This window comes from Schistocerca piceifrons, chromosome 1 (assembly GCF_021461385.2).
Source record: "Schistocerca piceifrons isolate TAMUIC-IGC-003096 chromosome 1, iqSchPice1.1, whole genome shotgun sequence".
Taxonomy (NCBI): domain Eukaryota; kingdom Metazoa; phylum Arthropoda; class Insecta; order Orthoptera; family Acrididae; genus Schistocerca; species Schistocerca piceifrons.
In genome coordinates this window covers 1017776759-1017799753 of record NC_060138.1, presented here as the reverse complement: position 1 = coordinate 1017799753, position 22995 = coordinate 1017776759, and the positions used below count along the sequence as shown (strand labels likewise).

General features: G+C 41.4%; 1 protein-coding gene across 4 annotated transcripts in view; it reads right to left on the bottom strand.

The window, feature by feature from the left end:
• LOC124795696 (skin secretory protein xP2-like) overlaps positions 1–22995 on the bottom strand; it is a 564174-nt gene that overhangs the window by 228004 nt on the left and 313175 nt on the right. For all 4 annotated transcript variants that reach the window (XM_047259780.1, XM_047259800.1, XM_047259787.1 and 1 more), the window contains one exon: positions 12788–12877. The gene's annotated coding sequence lies outside the window, so the exon portion shown is untranslated. The remainder of the gene's footprint in view (positions 1–12787; positions 12878–22995) is intronic.

The window sequence follows — 22995 nt, the reverse complement described above, 5'->3', positions numbered from 1 at the left end:
ATGTGTTCTTTTTTCCATTTCCAGGAGTGTATATCTGCACAGTTTTTCTGAAATATTCTGGAAAGTAAAACATGTTTTAGTAGTAACTTTTGTGGTATAGCTACAATGAGACAGCCTTTTTCGTAGCACAACAATACGTTACATTATAGTACTTTGTTCATCACGGCAATAAGCATAATAACTAAGATATCTATACGCAAAGCATCTCACTTTTGCTTATGATGAGGTGAGTACATTGACTTCAGCAGAACTTTGCTTACAGAGGACGATAACTACGAGACTTCCACAGAGATTATCTTACAACATGACGCACAGTTTAGCGCTACAGTACACGTATTTGAGTGATTAATTTCGCACTTAAAACATTTATTATTTTAAGATATTTGAAGTACAATGATACAAGGGTTTTCCGTGATACATTTCATTCCATTGCTGTAATCTGTAACAGCTGAGGGTATAATTACATTAATCCTCAGGGGGGTACACGCTTACTTTGTGTACCATGTGTGTGGCAAGCACAAGGAGCCCTAGCTAATACGGTATTTGCTTATACAACTTTACGCATCGGTATCATATTTCTAGCCGGCCGAAGTGGTCGTGCGGTTAAAGGCGCTGCAGTCTGGAACCGCGAGACCGCTACGGTCGCAGGTTCGAATGCTGCCTCGGGCATGGATGTGTGTGATGTCCTTAGGTTAGTTAGGTTTAACTAGTTCTAAGTTCTAGGGGACTAATGACCTCAGAAGTTGAGTCCCATAGTGCTCAGAGCCATTTATCATATTTCTCCAACACAGAATTACACAGCTACCTGATTATTTAACAGAGAAACAAACATTTTTTTACTACATCAGTGACACATGTTTACGCAGTTACACATTTGGATAATTTCATACTTATGAAATTGTATTTTGTCTGTACTTTGTGAAATGTTCATATTTTTTTGGAACCATTGTGATATTACAAGAGCTTTGAATGATGTATTTGGTATGGGATCATGATTTTAAAGTACATTTGAGGCAGATGACAATTTTGACGTGAGCAGAGAATTTTTTTTAGGTTTTGAAATTGTCGGAGGAAGCTACGACGATTTTGAGATTTGGCTGAGGTTTTATGATGTTATGATGACGATGTGTATTACGCTGTTGCCGTATGTTTATGATCAATAAGCTGATGCTGTTGAGGAATGTTTATTATGATATGTATTTATTATGATGAAATATTGAAGAAGTGTCTACGAATATGTATATGTGTAATAAAGCAAGGAATAATGAGTAGTGGTTAGGGACTCTGGTTTGTGAGAAAGGATGTTGGAAACTGAGAATCGTACTTTAAGAGCTATGAAATGTACATAAATGCGTGAATGTATTACAATGCCGACGAAAATTTTTTGGACACTGTTATATTCATAAGATTTTGTATCTACACATTTGCAACGCAAATTCTCGACCTGTAAAATTTTTTATATGAGACTGTCACTGTAGAGCAAACTGCTGTCGTAAATATTTCGGTAAGGAAGCTAAGTGACCAAGGTGGCGCCCAGGTGTGCCAGTCGCCTGGAGAAAAAGCCATTAGTGTGTGCCTTTTCAGAGGCACAGGTAGAAAAAAAAAAAGGGGGGGGCATTATCCTCGCTATTGACATTCCTTTGTAGAAAGCATCGCAAATACGACACGCTCAAACTTGAAAACATATGATTATACTGTGGAGCTCTTAATTTATGATATTTACTAAAATGCCTAATAAAACGATGAGAAACATTCACGGCTACTGTCTTGCTAGTTGAGAGAAATGCCATATGGCTTACTTTATGTATTTATTAACTCATTTTGTTTAATATCTAGTTTCTAGCTGCACTGCAGCATTGGTTAAAATAGAATTTTATAGATGTACTAATATAAATATTTTTTGTCTACAGATCCAGTAAATACTAATTTTGTAATACACTTCCCAAAAAAATGAGGGAGCACAAAGACATTTCCCTTCACAGGAACTGCATACATAATTTACTTTTCAATTACACGGTAATATTTTTTTTCCAATAAGTAGTTGTGGTGCACCAGTTTAATTACATAGACACTAAGATGTGACATAGGTATTAGACATGGCCATCTTTACTGTAATATTTTTTCTGCTTGAGCTATGTCATGTTTAGATATAAGTTATTGCATTTGCTGCTGCTGTTTGCCAGGCATAGTGCTACTAAATTTCACTTTACATTACTCTGTTAAGCCAGTTTTACTACTGATTTATTTTTCTTGTTGCTGCACATTGGCTCATATTAGTTGTAATTTTGCATTTTATCTGTTAATTTAGATTTATTGCTGCTTGCTTTGCACTCTGCATTTTTTTGTCATTGCTATTTGTGTTAATTGTTTTGTGCTGCTACATTGCCTCATCCCTAAGTTTAGCATCTGAGCTCAGTAGATTTAAGTTAGCTTAAGATGGGGTAGGCTATATGTGAGAACGAGTTGTGATGAAATGGAATAAATGCATTGAGATGCTATAAGAAAATGGTTTGGCCAAAAAAGAGTTTTGAAAGAGGATGTGAACAGAATATAGAAAGCATGCTTGTCTAGGATTTTTTTGGTGGAAACAAATGTTGAAATAAGAGGAAAGATCTACAGAACGAAGTTTTGGGTTGGACTGCAGTACCAAATGACACACTGAAAACGAACCCTGTCTTTCCTTTTGTATTATTTCGCTATGTTTTTGTGTACCCTTGTGTATTTGTGTTCTTCCGGTCTTTATGTGTTTAGCTAATAAGATTTGTGTTGTAGAATTTCTCTAATACTCAGCTACATTCACTCTGATGAGGAATACTGTTATCCTCAAATATAATTTGCATTTATAATATGTTATTTTCTTTGTAAAGATGTTTAGACATCATTAATTCTGTTCTGTTTCAATTATCATGTGTGAAATTAATGTCTCGAAAACTATTCTCATTATTTTATTTATTTACTTATTTCATAATTCCTGTAACACTGATGTATATGTTTATTTCCATTCTTTTGTAAAGTCTGTGTTACTACAAATGTTATCTGTACTGTTATGTTCTTTAATGATGTATTTTGTACCTTTGTAATCGTATTCTTATGTTGTAATTGTATAGACACCAGTTCTTCAAATTAAGTTACATTTCATTGCACACGTTTCTGTTGGTCATAGTATATGGACAATATGTGAGAAGTAGGGACTGATAGTGTTTGCATGTGTGTTAATAATTCAGCAAGGGACTGGATAACAGCATTGCTGGTTCTAAGGACAATTCCAAAAACTTTGTGAGTGCACAAGTGGTGGTTATGGACTTGCTATATTATCTGCAAGACTCTTCAATGGTGATTGTGCACCTGCACAGTCACAACAGATGGCTGCTGGCCATCTCTACAAGGACTACAGTGGGTCTGCATCTTTGATGACTCACTAATACCATTATTTCTACAAGGACTACAGTGGGTCTACATCTTTGCTGACTCACCAGTACCATTATTTCTACAAGGACTGCAGTGGGTCTGCACCTCTGGTGGCCCACCAATACCACAATCTCTACCAGGACTACAGTGGGTCTGCGCCTCTGGTGGCCCACCAATACCATAATCTCTACCAGGACTACAGCGGGTCTGCTCTGTGATGACCTACCTACCAATAGTCTTCAAAACTTCGAATGACTCTGTTGTGGCCCATTACCTGTCTGCATGTCAAAAGTCAGCACTGTCTTTTCGTTGGAAGGACAACACTACTTCTTCAAGACTGCATGGAAATCCACTACTTCCTTGTGCATTGTCTTTTACTGCTCAGACTTTGAGAAAAGAAACGGCAGTTTTACTGTGTGAATGATCAGGACTGTCTTTATGGACTGTGAGAAAATTTTAGCTTTTGACCAACATTGTATTAATAAGTGTGAGCATTCGATGTATTTCTTACTGTAATTATAAAAAATTTTTTCAAATCTGTATTGGCCAGTGCAAAACAATTTGTAAAATTTTTTGTGGAGAGCATGGGGGATATGTAAGTAGGCTGTTTATGTCTTCTTATTGGCAACGTTACGTAGCGCTCTGCATGAAAATCACTGGCTGTGCTGTGTGCAGTCTGTGGCTAGTTTGCATTGTTGTTTGCCATTGTAGTGTTGGGCAGCGGCAGCTGGATGTGAACAGTGCGTAGCGTTGCGCAGTTGGAGGTGAGCCGCCAGCAGTGGTGGATGTGGGGAGAGAGATGGCGGAGTTTTGAAATTTGTAATACTGGATATCATGAACTGCTATGTATATTATGATTTTTCAACGCTATTAAGGTAAATACATTGTTTGTTCTCTCTCAAAATCTTTCATTTGCTAACTATGCCTATCAGTAGTTAGTGCCTTCCGTAGTTTGAATCTTTTATTTAGCTGGCAGTAGTGGCGCTCGCTGTATTGCAGTAGTTCGAGTAACCAAGATTTTTGTGAGGTAAGCGATTTGTGAAAGGTATAGGTTATGTTAGTCAGGGCCATTCTTTTGTAGGGATTATTGAAAGTCAGATTGCGTTGCGCTAAAAAATATTGTGTGTCAGTTAAAGCCCAGTCACGTATATAATTGTTCAAAGGGGACGTTTCACACTGATAAGGTAAGGAATGAGGAGGTTCTACGCAGAATCGAAGAGGAAAGGAATATGTGGAAAACACTGATAAGGAGAAGGGACAGGATGATAGGACATCTGCTAAGACATGAAGGAATGACTTCCATGGTACTGGAGGGAGCTGTAGGGGGCAAAAACTGTAGAGGAAGACACAGATTGGAATACGTCAAGCAAATAATTGAGGACGTAGGTTGCAAGTGCTACTATGAGATGAAGAGGTTAGCACAGGAAAGGAATTCGTAGCGGGCCGCATCAAACCAGTCAGTAGACTGATGACAAAAAAAAAAATTGTCTTTTATATCAGTCAAAAACGTGAGCCTGGACAACGTACGCTGAGGTATGGCATAGCGATCTGCACATATACAGATGGCGGTAGTATCACGTACACAAGCGATAAAATGGCAGTGCATTGGCGGAGCTGGTGATGCATGTTAAATGGTTTCCGACGTGATTATGGCCGCACGATGAGAATTAACAGACTTTGAACGCGGAATGGTAGTTGGACGCATGGGACAGTCGATTACGGAAATTTTTAAGAAATTCAATATTACGGAATTCACATTGTCAAGCAGTACCGAGAGTACCAGATTTCCGGGATTACCTCTCGCCACGGAAAACTCAGTGGTCGACGACCTTTACTTAACGACCAAGAGAAACGGCGTATGCCTAGAGTTGTTAGTGCTATGATACAAGCAACATTGACTGACATAGCCGCTGAAATCTACGTGGGGCGTACGACGAACATATCCGTTAGGACAGTACTGCGAAATTTGGCGTTAATGGGCTATGGCAGCAGACAACCGACGGAGTGGCTTTGCTAACAGCACGTCCTCGCCTGCAGCGCCTCTCCTGGGCTCGTGACCATATCGGTTGGACCCTAGACGACTGGAAAACCGCGGCCTAGCCAGATGAGTCCCGCTTTCACTTTTTAAGAGCTGATGGTAGGGTTCGGGTGTGACGCAGACGCCACGAAGCCATGGACCCAAGTTACCAACAAAGCACTGTGCAAGCTGGTGGTGGCTCCATAACAGTCTGGGCTGTGTTTACATGGTGTGGGCTGGGTCCACTGGTCAAATTGAACCGGTCACTAACTGGAAATGGTTGTGTTTGGCTACTTGGAGACCATCTGAAGCCATCCATGGACTTCATGAGCCCAAGCAACGGTGGAATTTTTATGGGCGACAATGCGCCATGTCACCGGCCACAGTTGTTCCGGACTGGATGAAGAACATTCTGGACAGTTAGAGCGAAAGGTTTGGCCACCCAGATCGCCCGATATGAATCCCATAGAACATTTATGGGACATAACTGAGAGGTCAATTCGTTCACAAAATTACTGCACCGGCAACACTTCCACAATTATGGACGTCTGTAGAGGCAGCATGGTACAGTATTCCTTCAGGGGACTTCTAGCGACCTCAAAGAGTCCATGCCATGACGAGCTGCTGCTCTACGCCGGGAAAAAGGAGGTCCGACACGATATTAGAAGGTATCCAATGACTTTTTTCACATCGGTGTCAAGTATCCGAGTCCATGTCGGGAAATGCTGCCACAATGGAGATCCTTAAACGTACCATGAGGAATTCGGCATTTGTTGGAGGCCATTTCAAGTAGGATACATATGTATTAATCCACGCATTTAAATCAGAGCAGTAGACAGGTCGAAAGATCATAAACCAATACATATCAAAACTGACATACAGTTTTGAACCAAACGGCTCTTGGGTGTTGGCACACTGTCATCCTGAAAAAACATACAGTTCGAGACGCTAATGTTTCCATCCACAGCTTCAAAACACAATAACTCTCAAATAAAAATCTTTAGTGACTTTTTCTTTACACACGGGTTATGTCATGACATGACACGCTTAGCAGTTGAAGACTCACAAGAAATTTTATTCTCGCGGCAACCGGGATGTTCTCTGAAGCTTGCATTTATCCGGTTGCTTTTGTCATCTGTTACGAAAATTTTTTCATCATAAAAGAATCCGATTCGTCCCACGGATTCATTTTTTATTGAACTGCAGCGACTGGCTCGGTTTGACCAAGCAGTCTCACTTTCCATGCGTAGGATTTATATCGAAGGTTCTTTTCGGTAAATGTACGTATTGTTGGTTCCTTCACACCAATAATATTCACGAATGGTCGCAATGATTGCTCTGGATTTTTTTTAAATAAGCGCTTGAGCTCTCGCCGCGTCATCAGCGAACCCAGCGATGCGGTCCATCGAGTGACGTTTCCTCGTCGACACACAGTAATCCTCGTTCGACTTTTCTGAAACCGAATATTTCACCACATCGCCATAAATAGGGGGTTTAGGATATTTAAAGAAGCAAATTACATCCATGCTGAGCGTGCAGCACGAAGGCCTTTCATAATCGCCCCCCCCTCCCTCTTTTTTATCATACCCTGCACCTCCTTTCAACATATTGGACATTTTGAAATTACGACTGTTTATTAGAAACAACCAGCAGGGAAAAAAGCCTACGATCACCATCGGTGGGAAAAATAATGCGACGGCAAATTTAAATATGGTTCAAATGGCTCTGAGCACTATGGGACTTAACATCTGAGGTCATCAGTCCCCTAGAACTTAGAACTACTTAAACCTAACTAACCTAAGGACATCATACACATCCATGCCCCGAGGCAGGAACCTGCGACCGTAGCAGTCGCGCGGTTCCGGACTGAGCGCCTAGAACCGCATGGCCACCGCGGCCGGCGGCAAATTTAAATTTAACTTTGTCCGCATTCTGGTGGCACAACCTTTTCCTTTGCATAAATTGTCTGGAAGCGTCACGTCACCGGGCGTGATAGCGCCTGGCAGTGATTTGTACAGATGGTGGGCTGTGAGTGCCGAAACAGAGTCATATCACCTACAATAAGGCCACGCCGATCATTGGAATCACAGTATTTCATTCTAGATTGTGGTCCTTGTGTTCCTGTGATCTTCACCCAATGAGGCCTGCTAATGATATGCCAGTCATTGTAACGATAGCCGCTTACATAGTGAATGGAGTCGCCGAGTTTAGCTTCATGTCCGAAGGTTTGCAGACAATAAATTGTAAACATGGCTACATGCCAATAAAACTCATTATACTTCCTTCACTTCTTTCGTGAATGAAACGACTTTTCACAGTACTGCGCTTCTGTTGACCCCGTGGAACCAGTGAATGAGATGCTATTGTGCCTGCAGTATGAAACGTAGGTCACTTAGATAAGACTCTTGTTTACGAAAACACACATTTTATGACAGTCATAAAAGATTTCATTTACTTAAACAATCCAGTACGCATAGTGTACGCACAGCTCAGTCAATTTCCGGCGCTTCTGCATCCAGTTCGTTTCGTCGGATGCGCTGCGAACTACGTTCAATATAGCCGACTCAGGCAGCCTGCACATGCAATCGAAGGACCTAAGACGACGACGATGACGACGACGACGACGACGACCACAACAACAACAACAACAACAACGATGATAATAATAATAATCACATCACAGCCAATACAGATTAAGCGTGGAATATACCAAGGAGACTCATTAAGTCCTTTCTGGTTCTGCCTTGCTCTGAACCCACTATCCAACATGCTAAATAATACAAATTATGGATACAATATTACTGGAACATACCCACACAAAATCACACATCTGCTATACATGGATGATCTAAAACTACTGGCAGCAACAAATCAACAACTCAACCAATTACTAAAGATAACATAAGTATTCAGCAATAATATAAATGTGGCTTTTGGAACAGACAAATGTAAGAAAAATAGCATAGTCAAGGGAAAACACACTAAACAAGAAGATTACATATTCGATAACCACAGCGACTGCATAGAAGCGATGGAAAAAACAGATGCCTATAAATATCTAGGATACAGACAAAAAATAGGAATAGATAATACAAATATTAAAGGAGAACTAAAAGAAAAATATAGACAAAGACTAACAAAAATACTGAAAGCAGAAGTGACAGCAAGAAACACGACAAAAGCTATAAATACTTATGGTATACCAATATTGACCTACTCATTTGGAGTAGTGAAATGGAGTAACACAGACCTAGAAGCACTCAATACACTTACACGATCGCAATGCCACAAATATAGAATACATCACATACATTCAGCAACTGAAAGATTCACATTAAGCAGAAAGGAAGGAGGAAGGGGATTTATAGACATAAAAAACCTACATTATGGACAGGTAGACAATTTAAGAAAATTCTTTATAGAACGAGCAGAAACTAGCAAAATACAAAAAGCAATCACTCATATAAATACATCGGCTACACCACTGCAATTTCATAACCACTTCTACAACCCTTTAGATCACATAACATCAACAGATACGAAGAAGGTAAATTGGAAAAAGAAAACACTACATGGCAAGCACCTGTATCATCTAACACAGCCACACATCGATCAAGACGCATCCAACACATGGCTAACAAAAGGCAACATATACAGTGAGACAGAAGGATTCATGATTGCAATACAGGATCAAACAATAAACACCAGATATTACAGCAAGCATATTATTAAAGATCCCAATACCACAACAGATAAATGCAGACTTTGCAAACAACAAATAGAAACAGTAGATCACATCACAAGCGGATGTACAATACTAGCAAATACAGAATACCCCAGAAGACATGACAATGTGGCAAAAATAATACATCAACAGCTTGCCTTACAACATAAACTTATAAAACAACATGTTCCCACATACAAGTATGCACCACAAAATGTACTGGAGAACGAAGAATACAAATTATACTGGAACAGAACCATTATAACAGATAAAACAACACCACATAACAAACCTGACATCATACTCACCAATAAAAAGAAGAACTTATCACAACTAATCGAAATATCCATACCCAATACAACAAAAATACAAAAGAAAACAGGAGAAAAAATTGAAAAATACATCGAACTGGCTGAGGAAGTCAAAGACATGTGGCATCAGGATAAAGTTGACATTATACCAATTATACTATCAACTACAGGAGTCATACCACACAATATCCACCAGTACAGCAATGCAATACAGCTACATCCAAACTTATATATACAACTACAGAAATCTGTAATTATTGATACATGTTCAATTACCCGAAAGTTCCTAAATGCAATGTAACATGTACCATACAGTTGAAAGGAAGTCACGCTTGATCAAGGTCCGCGTCACCTTCCATTTTTAACCAGACATAACGTCTGAGACAAGAAAGAAATAATAATAACAATAATAATAATAATACTAACAGTGTGCTCAAAGATGGTGCTGTCTCCGCCGTTACACGGCAGTCAGTAACTCCGTGAAAGTTTCGACTGCCGCCCAGGACTGTTACGTGGTTATTATGGCAGATAACGTAACGGTTTCAGCAAATGCGTGAACTCTCAGAACAGTCGACCGTAAAGTTCTGCAAATCCTCATCAGGAGTCTTTGCATTATGTCAAAACACGAATTATTGGACTAATCTTTTTCTCGCAATCATAATTCCTGATAGGCATTTGAACAATATGCAATCTTTTTTTCAGAGAACTAACGTATGGATCTTCGGTTATTGCAAGCAGGACAATGCAAGAGCGTATAGTCAGTGCGCTTATGGTAGTATTACAAGGGGGGTTTTAATGTTAGAAACTGTCATCGTCATACTCACACCATGCTCCAGGACCCTACAACAGACAAACGTCAGCTGTACTGGACTGTAATACCAAGAATCCGTTTCTTTATCCTTTCCGCTATACTGGACTGTTATACCGAGAATCCGTTCCTTTATCCTTTCTGTGAACAATGTTTCCCAGTCGTGAGAGACTATTCGCTGTGCAACATATTCTCGCATACCGCGGCGTTTTTCATCGCGAAATCTACTCGGTAATCAGTCAGGGCTTAGTGGCTAGTTAACTTTGAGTAGTATTTACGATGCGTACTTCTGCACAAAACAGGCACTACAGTATCGTATTTGTCCGCAGACACCGGACAAGCGACTTTCAATTAAAGTATCTCCCCTGTACGGGAATATACATAATGGATCGACAAGTACAGGTTGTAGGCACTTGGTTGACTGCATATGAAAGCTTGAGTCTGGACGTGAAGCGTGCTAGGATAGCCTAATGTTAAGACGAGCGCTCGTTATGAGCGGGAAGTCCGGCTTCGAGGCCCGGTCGGGCACAAAATTCCACTGTCCCTTTCCGTCATACAGCTGATGGATGTCCAAATTCGCAATTGTGAACACATTCCGTGTTCTGAGTAGCACTGTTTGTCAATACCCAGGGTTTCTGTAACGATACTTCTCATTTGTGAGTGTGTGCGTCGGTTGAACGTTAGTACGGTAATTGTCTCATGCATAAATACATTTTAAAATGCGGAATTCAATATTTCTGCTTTCTATCTTACCTCTAGTTTCAACACGTGACTGGTCCAGAAGAGACTGAACGGAATGTATGGATCCGTTCACTGACCTAACATATGACCAGAACTTCCTAGGATTTTCCGATAGCTCTTTCGCCAAGATCCTCTGTGACAATTATTACAGGCTTTACGCACAGCCATCCCTACGGATGTGGGAATTGCTATTAAATTTTCTGTCAGTTTACCAACAGTTTCACTTGTAGCGAGAGTGTCTACCTTTTCTGAGTGGTACTGTACCGTGGCAATGTTGTTTCATCACTCATTAAGAGTCAGAAATGTCTGCCTGTGAGGAAGCTATGCGGAGTTCTACCCGAGAGAACTGTACCCACGCTGCCCATGCACTATCTGGTGTACTGTGTGTGTGTGTGTGTGTTTAAACAACAGCTTTCTTATATAACACTGTGCACACATCACAGAAAAAAATTTAAGTAAATACATTGTCAAATAGTCAAAAGGTAGTCCTTAACGACAAAAAAAAAAAAAAAATATGATGTGCTTCACAAATATTTTCGGGAAATTCTTTTTAGTTTCAAGTTGTTTTTGGTTGATAAAATGAAGTTACACTTTCAGAAAGTGTGACGGAGTGTAAACTGAATTTTAAAATTGTAAGTAATGAACTATGAATGAGTGTTGAGTGGATACCTACTATTGTACAGTCATGTAATGAATTACGGCCACTGTATGAACTAAGGTACGCAAAAATTTCTAGTATTTATACGATTGAAGTATTTTTACTCCAGTCCTTCCACAACTTAAAAAATTTGTTAGTTAAAGTTTGCTCGCCTTTTCAGGCAACATATCTAAGGAGAAAAAGCGAGTTCATTAAATGATGTGTCAAGTATGTGTACACGAGGGCAGCTCCAACTCTCATTGGCCATAGTCAGACAGAGAAGAGCGCCCAGCGCCCCCCCCCCCCCCCCTCCCCTCCCACGTTTTCTACTGCCTGTAAGTCACAAGTCAAAGAGTATGAAATTTTGGTAACATGGTTAGAAAAAGCATTTTGTTGACCACGTGTGACGAACGACATTATAAAGAAAACAGTATCATTAATATCCCACTTAGATGCTTTTTCTGAAAGTTTTGGTGGCTAAAGTGAAAACTGCCTTTTGTGCTGCACATCATAACACCACGCGCCATGTAAGGCAAACTTTTATTAGAGACACTAGTTCGCCGAGAAGTGAGGAACTGTGAAATATTTGCGCTAACAGAAATAGTTATTGATATTTTGAGAATATTTGTCTATTAGTTGTCGTCGTTGATTCTACATGGGCTCTGTCAGTGAGAGTGCTTAGTGTGAGTGAACTGAACAGTGAAGGAATAGACAAGCATTAACTTTTGTACTATGAACTGTTATTTAGAAATGTGTACTACTTGTACAAGCAGACACTTGGTGGCGCCATTTGTGAGTTTTCTATTTGAAAATAGATCACAATTATGTTTCAAAGCAATTAAGGTGGTATAGAGTGAACTAAGGCCTCATGTGTAGAATAAACTAACAGTGGATTAACAACTACTGAATGTAGTCTAGGGACACATCTCTGGCGGCTAAGTTTTAGCAGCATTACTCGACTGAGTTACATTGTTATCTTGAATCAGGCAGCATATTTGTTGAGCTTGCTGATTTAAATGATCAATGAACAAGAAGGCCACAGCGCCTCCGCAGTACCATTTAACCGTGGCGCGTGCTTGTTAGCACAGTGGTATAAGTACACAGTATACAAGCGTGGCGCCCTGTGGGGCCCGCAGCTCACCTCGTTAGTCCAGAGCGGGGTGTGGTCGCCGAGCAGTAGTCAGCCACGCCTACCTCCCACCGCCGCCGTCGCAGTGTCGCGATCTCCTCTCTGCAGGCACAGCAAGAGAAATCCCTATTGAGGCAATTTCGTCTTATTCTTACTGATAACAGTAAAATTATAAGCAAATAAGTAAAACTATAAGCAAATAACTATATACGCTGACGGAAAAAATCACAACACCCAAACATAATAGATGTAGAGCAACGAAATTTCGGGAACAAATTTGTCTATCCGGATCTCTCTGAAATCCTTCGGTCTATTCTTTCAGTTCTACTTGTTGAACATCACATACACCTTCAAACACCTTAACAGTACCCAAGAATTCATCAAGCAACAGCGTATTGTCGTATTGTCCTTTTTTCTTTTTCTTTTTATTTTCGTTAAAGTTTTTCCTAGAATCTTTCCACTATATCCAACACTGTAACTAGTCATATAGGAAACAACATTTTTTCTGCTGTCGTGTAAGTGTTTCTAAGCACTACACTGGATTTATTCATATTTTAAAGAGATCATTCGCTAAATCCACTCTCAATTTCTTCGAACGTGTTCCCTATAATTTTATTAATATTTGGAAATTTGTGGTAAGGTCTTATGGGACCAAACTGCAGAGGTCATCGGTCCCTAAGCCTACACACTACTTAATCTAACTTTAACTTACACTGCGGACACCACACACACACACACACACACACACACACACACACACACACACACACACACACCCATGCCCGAGGGAGGACTCTAACCTCCGACAGGGGGAGCCGCACGGACCATGACAAGACTCGTAAGACCGCGCGGCTACCACGCGCGGCAACGTTCACCAGTGATCCCTTCTCGTGCACCGTTCGTTATACTTTCGAAGCAAGTGAGTACGTAGAAAACTCAAACAGACAAATGAGTAACAGTAACAAACGTAAACACCACTCATGGATTAGGCCTCAGGCCCGTTCCGACTTGCGGAATGCTGGTTACAATTGAGCAAAATTTAATCTAATTAAAAAATTAAAAACACCCTAATATAAATTCAAGCTGCCATTCCAGTGATGCGGCTATAAATGCTGTCGTTCAATAGTAGGCTACTAACTATTATAACATTATGTTTGTTGGAAAAGGCAAAGTGTATAAATAGCTATAAAATTGAATAATTTGTGGTTTGATACTAGTGCTAGCTCGAAGAACTTACTAAAGAAGACCAGACCACACAAATGCGAGACTAACTATGTGTGCTTATCGAACAATTACGTTGAGAGAGAGAGAGAGAGAGAGAGAGAGAGAGACTATAATGAATAGTGTACACCGACGAGCGAAAACATTATGACCACTTCCTTAATAGCTTGTCTGTCCGACTTCACATCACTGATTTTCCGTACCAGGGACCCGATAGTTTGATGATAGGTATCAGAAGACATGTGGCGTTAGATGTCTGCGCACAAGACATGTAATTTGCGTAAATAACGAGCCGCTGATTTGCGTACGTGGTGATGGCGCCCGATAGCGTCCCAAATGGGTTCCACTGGATTTACATCAGGCGCATTTGGTCGTCGAGACATCAACGTGAGTTCACTATATTGGTCCTCGAACCACTGTAGCGCGGTTTTAGCTCCGAGCCACGGACAATTACTCTGCTGAAAGATGACATCGCCGTCGGGGAGGACGTCAGCACGAAGGGATGCAGATGGTTAGCAGATATCAGCGTGTCTTCGATTACTGCCACAGGTCGCAAGCGAGCGCATGAGAATGTCTCTCATAGGATAGTTCTGCTCCCACCAGCGTGCGTCCGTGGCGCGCTGTATGTTTCGAGCCACCGCCCACCTCCATGACAGAGTTTGTGGAGGCGACTATGAACCTAACGTAGCAAAAAAGTGATTCACCCGAAGAGTCGACATGTCTACACTGATCGACGATTTAATCCCGATGGTCCCGTGCCCCCTGCAATCATAACTGGCGATGTCATCGTGTCAACATGTGAACACGTAGGGGTAGTCTGCTGCGGAACTTGATGTTCAACAATACGATGAACGGTGTTCTCCGAAGCACTTGTTCGTGCATCAGCATCGTGCTTTTTCGGCAGAGATCCACAGATCATCATCTGTCCTACTTTACAGAGCAATCAAGCCTCCGAACCCTACGTTCCGTGAAGAGCCGTGGACGGGCAACGATTTAGCTTCTACTGGTGATTTCACTGTACTTCTACCTCTTTCCGTAGATGCTCACGACAGTAGCCCGTGAACATCCGACCAGCTTCGCCGTTTTGGAGATACTTGTTCACGGGCTCTGCGTAATAATAGTCTGCCCTTTGTCAAAGTCTTATGTCTCAACGGCTTTCGCCATTTGCACCACATATCTTCGCTAGGAACATCCCCCGTGTGTGTGAAATCTTATGGGACTTAACTGACATTCCCCGTCCGTGGCTGTTCCTCTTACATACTTTACTTGCAGCGTCACGTGCCCGCAACGCCACCAGGAGACATCCAGCGTCGCAGTGGGGAGTGGTCATAATGTTTTGGTTTATTTGTGTAGTTATACACCGTGCCCTTCTCTCATAAGTATTTCTATCGTAGTTGTTAGAAGTAACAGAAAGATATGTCAGAAAGTAATATTTAGTTAGAAGACACGGTGCTGAATGCATTCAGAAGAACGATACCTTGCGAAACAGGAAACGGTGGTAACACACGTATCGAACGATAAGGAAGGGCATTTCTCATGCGGGAACTTGGGAACGCCAGTACGTCGAACATTGCGTTAGAAAGTCCAGTTACTGGAAGTGAGGTGCTCGCGAGCGTTCTGAGAAATTACCGAGAATAGTTGAAAGAGCATCGTCCGCAGTGCTGACGGCAGCGAGCGCGAACAGACTATCGCGTGACGCCTGGTGAGCGAAGAACTATGGCGATATTTTTAAGGCGAAGCGCCCACTGCTTTAGATTGATTCAACGGCCAGAGGGCACAAACAACTAACGAAGAAGGCACGGTTCACCTCATACTGACTGCAGCGTGCGACCCGGAGCGAAAGTCACGATCGTAAAGCGCCTTGAATTTATTCCTTCATAATAAAAAGAAATAATTTTTTAACCAAAAAAGCGACAAACAAGGAAGTTCACCATAAGATCCCGATTGTATAGCACAATTGGTGGAAAACTTCTGGCGCACACTACATGGTTTTAAATATTTACATACATGCTAAGAAGCGATACGAAAAGACATCGGAATTAAAAATGAATGTAAATGTCGGCTGACAGGGCCTCCCGTCGGGTAGACCGTTCCCCGGGTGCAAGTCTTTCGATTTGACGCCACTTCGGCGACTTGCGCGTCGATGGCGATGAAAGGATGATGATTAGGACAACACAACACCCAGTCCCTGAGCGGAGAAAATCTTCGACCCAGCCACAAATCGAACCCGGGCCCTTAGGATTGACATTCTGTCGCGCTGGCCACTCATCTACCGGGGGAGGGCATCGGCAGTAAGAAAGCCAAATAGAAGACTCACATTTGTTGGAAGCGTTCTGAGGAAGTCAATGTACATCTAAATTGCAAAGAAGATGCTAATGCCACCAATTACACAGTATTATTGTAGTTTTTTGTGCGCTTGTGAAGTCAGCATGATGAAAGAAATCGACAGAATTCAGAGACGTGAGTGTAACATGTCCGTACTAGTCCACACGAAAGTATAACAGACATGCTCGGAAATGTATAAAAAAAAAGGCGACGTTCTTCTCGGGAAATTCAGGAGCGATAAATTTAGCGAACCGTTTCTGTCTTTATTCCAGTTATTGACCACAATATTTTTACAGCAAAAAATTAATTTCGGTCTACGATGACCATCCTGAGGGCATGCGTACAAACAATTTTTCAATCACATAGAGCAACATACGTAAATATGGTACAGTCATAAAGTAATGAAGCCAATAAAGCTTCGTGGTTTTATGTAAAATAAATATAAGTAGCACTTAGAATATATTCAAAGACGCATGTTGACTCTATACTCCATCTTAGCATACATATACATTAATGATACAAAACATTATAACCACTTGTTTAACAGCGTCTAGGACCACCACCGAAACGCAATAGAGAATAGAGCAGCGATTCTGCGTAGCATGGTTTCCATAAGTCTTTAAGTTTTCCGGAGGTATGTGGCACCGATGTCTACGGATGGGTCACGAAATTCCCGTAAACTGTGGCCGCGGAGCTGGAGCTCGAAAACGTTCCACATGTGTTCAGATCAGACGAATTTGGTAGCTGTGAATTCACAATCAAGCACCTCAAACCACTTAAGCACGATTCTGACCTTCCAACAAGCACAGTTAACCTACTGCAAAATGCCATCGCTTTCGTGGATGGCATCAACCGTCAAGGGTCGTAGGTGGTCCCCAATGACCTTTCTTAGTCCACAGTTGTCAATGGGCCTTCGGTCACTTCTACAGATCACGTCCTATGGAAGCCCAGATGAACGATGTCCGCATCACAATACTGGCCCCGCCAGCCTATGTGCGTGATGCGATGCGTGTTTCGACCATTCGTTCGCCTAAATGACGGCGTATGCGGACAAGACCGTCGATAAGGTGTAAAAATAAATGTTTTTCATCCGACCACGAAAGTCATTTCCATTGATCCACGGTCCAATTTCAGTGATCCCGTGGCTATTGCAGTGTTGGTTGACGATGTGTTTGGGTCAACATGAGAACACACAGGAGTCGTAAGCTGCCGGACCCCCAAGTTCAACAAAATGCGCTGGAAGGTGTGCTCTGGATAACATGTGCCTGCACCAATATTGTGCTCTGTCGTCAGATCTGTCACAGATTGCCGCATATCCTGGTTTCTGGGCAATCCTCCTGTGATGAGGAGTGCGCGTCCAAGACCTTTTCGCTTACTAGTAGTTTCCCCGTCCGTGAAGCACTTTCCATAGATTCTCACGACAATAGCAGCCGAGATACCCGTTACGAGTTGGCGGCCCTTAACACTTTTCGTTCTGTCAAAGTTGCTTATCTCAGTCCACTTGCATCCCGTATGCAAGAATGATTTCCCATTCGTCACTGTACGGTTTTCGCACACTGCCGGGGCAAAGAAAAAAGCAACACCCTCAAAGGTTGTGTTCTGGGCCACCAGGTTATAACATGTATACACGGAGGAGCTATTGCGTTAGTGATTCATTTGTCACTGTCATCGCCGATCGGAGGTTACTCAGGAGACCAGTCTGTGCATCCTCTGTTTTGACTCTGCAGGCAGTAACTATTACAGTGATCACAATTTGTTATGAGTGATGAGTGGATGCATCGAATGTGGGTAATAAAGCTATCAGTAATAATACGGTTCATACGGTATCTACTAAACTATTTTTTTGTATTTAGGATATGTATACTGTGGACATTCTTATGTATGTCGTCATACTTAAATGAATTTGAGATAATGCGTTTAAAGATATCACAGTTGCAGTTACAAGTTACTGTATTATGTGCATAAAATGTTTTTGGCTTCATTGTGGTATCTTCATTATCCCCCATTATGTGATCTACGTGAAAACCATCTTTTATAAACAGTGGAGAATATTTTGTCTTTGAATTACACTGTGAATCACGATGGCTTATTTTTCATTGATGTTACCATGATTTTGACAGATGATGGCGCAAAGAATTTTATTATAACGTCCTTTATAACCTCTGGTATTTTCAGTTTACTTCACGATTGTTTTAGTACCAATGACTGTAGACTGTGTGAAACACAGCGTTCCACATATCACATTTGTATAACATTTTTTTTCTTTTCGTTTTCAGCACTATTTAATAGGAAACGTATTATTTTATTCGTATTTCAATGGAATCTGTATAGATAGTATTGTTACGCTGTTATAATTTACATTGTATAGTTCGTAGTGGCGTACTTTGTGATTAAGGCAGGATGGAGTGAATTAATACACTGATTAATTAAGGTGCTACGGATAGTTTATACAACATTTTGCGCAAATCTGGTTATTCTCGGTGCTTAGTCGTGTGAATCTAGATATGTATATCTCATAAAATGCCCATTAATTTGGCCTTTGCAGAGAGTATGTAAAATAGTGACATTTCTCTCAGGAATTTCCTTGGAGTGTTTACTTTGTCTGAGATCCGTGCCGAAAACTGAAAGGTTATTTTTGCTTTATTTGTGTGTTCTCTGGATCGTTTTAAAAGCTGTCTTTGTCACTCCAACTTAGGCTTTATTACATTCGCTGCATTTGATTTTGTAAACACAGAATGATTCTATCGCTGTGTTTTTCTGTTTTGTGACTGATGTTGCCTCCTAATGTGTTGCTGGTATGCCTAATGTGTTGCTGGTATGGAACTGTATTTTGAGATTTGCTTTCTTTAGTGTATTATCTATTGTCTGATACATGCCCACAGTACGGAAGTTTTATAAATTTATCTTTCTTTCTTGTTGCAGTCTTTGTCAGGGTAATTTCGTCTTTAATGCTGTTCTGTTTTGTATTTAATTTCTTTTTATGTAGTTTGTTTACTAGCTCTGGGCTACAGCCATTACTGAATGCTACTGATGTATGTTTAGCTATGATTTAATATTTGCTATGGTATGAAATTTTAAAAATGTATTTTCTTCCATATTTGAAAGCTGCAAGACGCGTCGTGCTGAAAATCTTTATAAAATCGATAGCACAGTTTCTTCGTACAGCAATATCTCAAACACAGCATATTGGAGCAGTAAAATTCTAATTATTCCTCGATGACTCCTCAACACTTGTTACCTTTATATGGGCTCTTGTCAGCAACATATCAAGACACGTACCGCTGTTCCGCAACAAGCTCACAAGTCATCGCGTGACACTAAATCACAATCTTTGCTGGTGCTCGCGCTTTTCTGCGTTCCAGAACCTAGAAAACGCGCGATTAGCACGAAAACATCTTTGGTACGTTATCCCTGTAGTTCCTGTACCGGTAGTTCGAATACAAATCAGTGGACTCGCAAGCGCTAATTTGCGTATCTAAAGGCAGCTAATGTATCGTTCCGTACGTTGTTATGGAATGCTAACTGCGTTGATCAATGAGCCGACGGAATTTCGCTTGAACAAAGAACCAACTGATCGACGTGTATTTCCAAGGAAAGGCGGGAAGTATGTACGAGCTTTATGTCACGTCGATATTGAAATCAGTATGCACGGACCAGCGGCTTCGATGGACAAGGACTGGGGAGACATACTGTTTCAATTCAGTATACAACACCGTCTTGTTTTGAGTAGACACGCCTCTGTTATTTGTTTTTGGTGCCGCGAGTGAAACTATCGTCAGGAAATATTTTTTCTAATCACACAGAGAGAGCGGTATGACGGGTTCAGATAGCAGCATTCTAGTACGTACAAAGGTGAGTAACTTGAAATGAATAAATATTGTATGTGTAGACGCAGAAATTTTATTCATAAACATAATAAGCAAACTTTAAGAATTAACCTTAGCTGTTCTTCTGATCTGATGCATACTGTTCATAAGTCCAGCTGATGTATGCATTACTACTACTTCACTGCCTAAATCACGCGTCTTTCAGTCGCAAACCATTAGCCTCCCACATAACATACGTTGGCAAAAAGGTGAATTGAACACCAGATGACAGGTGAACTATGTTTGGATACGTTTGCTCTGCATGTAAATTGTTTATATGTTGCTACGGACCCTTTGTGACCTTCTGTCGCTTGTAACTAAACAATACCTCAAACTCACGGATAAGTGTGAAGCATATATATCAAGTCAGATATCAACTACTAATCGACTACATGGTCCTTCTTGCTAATATATCGAATGATGCTACCTTACTTCTATCGGCGATGTTTCTGAATATCTCTGAGTTACACTGAGTTTCACTCTAAACACACTTTGCAATATTTCAACTAGCCGTGGTTTACTAGTCCTGCATATCCTTGACTGATGTCGAAGTTACGAGTCGCGGCAGTTGCAATCCTCAGCTCTGCTCGGAAGAGACGGTGTCACGTCGACAGTGTGGATCGAAAATGCGTCTCCTCTAAATGAATAAAGAGACACAAACAAGGAGGAAGACCGGAGACAATGCTATGAGTAAAATGTGATTTGAGACTTTCTCGGCGTATTCCATTCGTGAAATCTTCTCGGGTGATCAGCCGAGTAAAGGCGTCGTCTTCTCGCAACGTTTCGAAGGGTTTCGTACCCATCATCTTCAAGATGGGTACGAAACCCTTCGAAACGTTGCGAGAAGACGACGCCTTTACTCGGCTGATCACCCGAGAAGATTTCACGACTGCTATGAGTGTTCTGCAGAGATCCACCTAAATCAGTCTCGGACAAATGTGGATGTTGTCTGGTGATATCTTTGTCGACTAGCAATTGCAGTACCTTGCGTGAATCAGGACTTACTCTGAACACCTCATTTGTACTGCCGCTAAACATTCATGTACACAGTGGTGAGACGCAACATGACGACCAGTACCCACCACGTGACTGAGTGCCGTCTGTTGACGTTGCGGGCACGTGGCACGATAATGAACGTACGCTAGCGGAAAAAAATGCAACGCGCTAAGGACAAGGTCATTAGACTGATAAGTAAAGTGACAGCCAATTCGTCAGGGTTGGAAATGTGGTACCAAATACAGACCAAATGAAACACCTGTCCCACAAAGGGTGCCCAAACAGTCACATCAGTACACTGTGTATATGCATGCATTTGCATATACAGTATATGCATGCATTTCCACCATCCGTCTTACTAGTCGTACGCCACTCTACAGCAATTAGACTGGGCATCTTGTTGGGAGTAAAAACACTACCACATTATTAGCGGGACCTGCAAGCTTTTCTCGATGATCCTTTCGGGGAAACGGACAGGACTAACAGATACAAGTGAATTCAGTGTATTTAATAACCGATAGACTTTTACCAAAAAGGACTCCACACTGCTGTGCCGCACAAAAACAGCTACACTGGCACATTTTTTGGGTAGAAACTGAAATGGCATGAGCCACAGTTACAGTGGACTGTTTGATAGACATATCCCCAGTAGCAGTTAGCCGTTATAAGAAGCGTCTGAAGCCTAGCTGTGGACATTATAAGCAACCGTAGTAACTGTACAATTTGCACCATTTCATTACTGATGTACTAAGAGAGCTTTTTTCCTTGTGCTAGCATTCTTTAGTACCCACTGTATGTAGTAGGATTACTGACGTAATATGCAACATCCCAAAGGAAATATACTGGCTGATATCTTTATTGAGAAGACACACGCACGCACACGCACACACTAAGCCTGATCATTTACAAGCCGTGTCATACAGACGTTCGCTGTACCCGTAATTAATAATTACAAATCGAAGTGCCGGCCGCGGTGGTCTCGCGGTTCTAGGCGCGCAGTCCGGAACCGCGCGACTGCTACGGTCGCAGGTTCGAATCCTGCCTCGGGCATGGATGTGTGTGATGTCCTTAGGTTAGTTAGGTTTAAGTAGTTCTAAGTTCTAGGGGACTGATGACCACAGCTGTTAAGTCCCATAGTGCTCAGAGCCATTTGAACCATTTTTGAACAAATCGAAGTTCACTTTTATATACGAATGCAATGAATTAAGTAAATAAAAACAGTTACTGTTCCATTTAGTTACCTGGAGCTGAGTTGCCTCTATAAAACAGTCTCCTTCGGAATGGGGAGAATCGTAGGACTGTCCCGTCCTCGATATCAGACAGCTCCTACTGTGAAGCTAACTACACGAGAGAGCAGAGAGTGAAATGTGAAGAGTCCCTCATCTGCACGTTTCTGTTTGAAAGCAAACGATTCGTTACGTGCGGCACTTTGGTCGCAGTAACAGGGCGTCCTGTCGGCGCACGTGTAAGATTAAAGGAAGCTTTGGTGAAACTTCAGTAGCCTAGATCAGTTCTGTTTCGATGTAACGTGCCATTTTGGGAACGTCACGGTAACTAGCTTCGCACTGACGCGTCGAGCTACAAAAGAGCAATACCTGCTGTAATACTTGTTATTTTTCTGCTCCATGGTAATGCGATCCGCCTGTAATTTGTGTTTTAAGACTTATTTGTTTTGTAATGTTTCAAGCAAAAAGAAAACATCCAATAGAAAACGACGCGCAGTAGAAGTATGAGCGAAAAAAAAGGTGGACCACGGAGACGACCGACGCGCCATCCGGTACGCGGCGAACAAAAGTAATGATCGTAGTAACA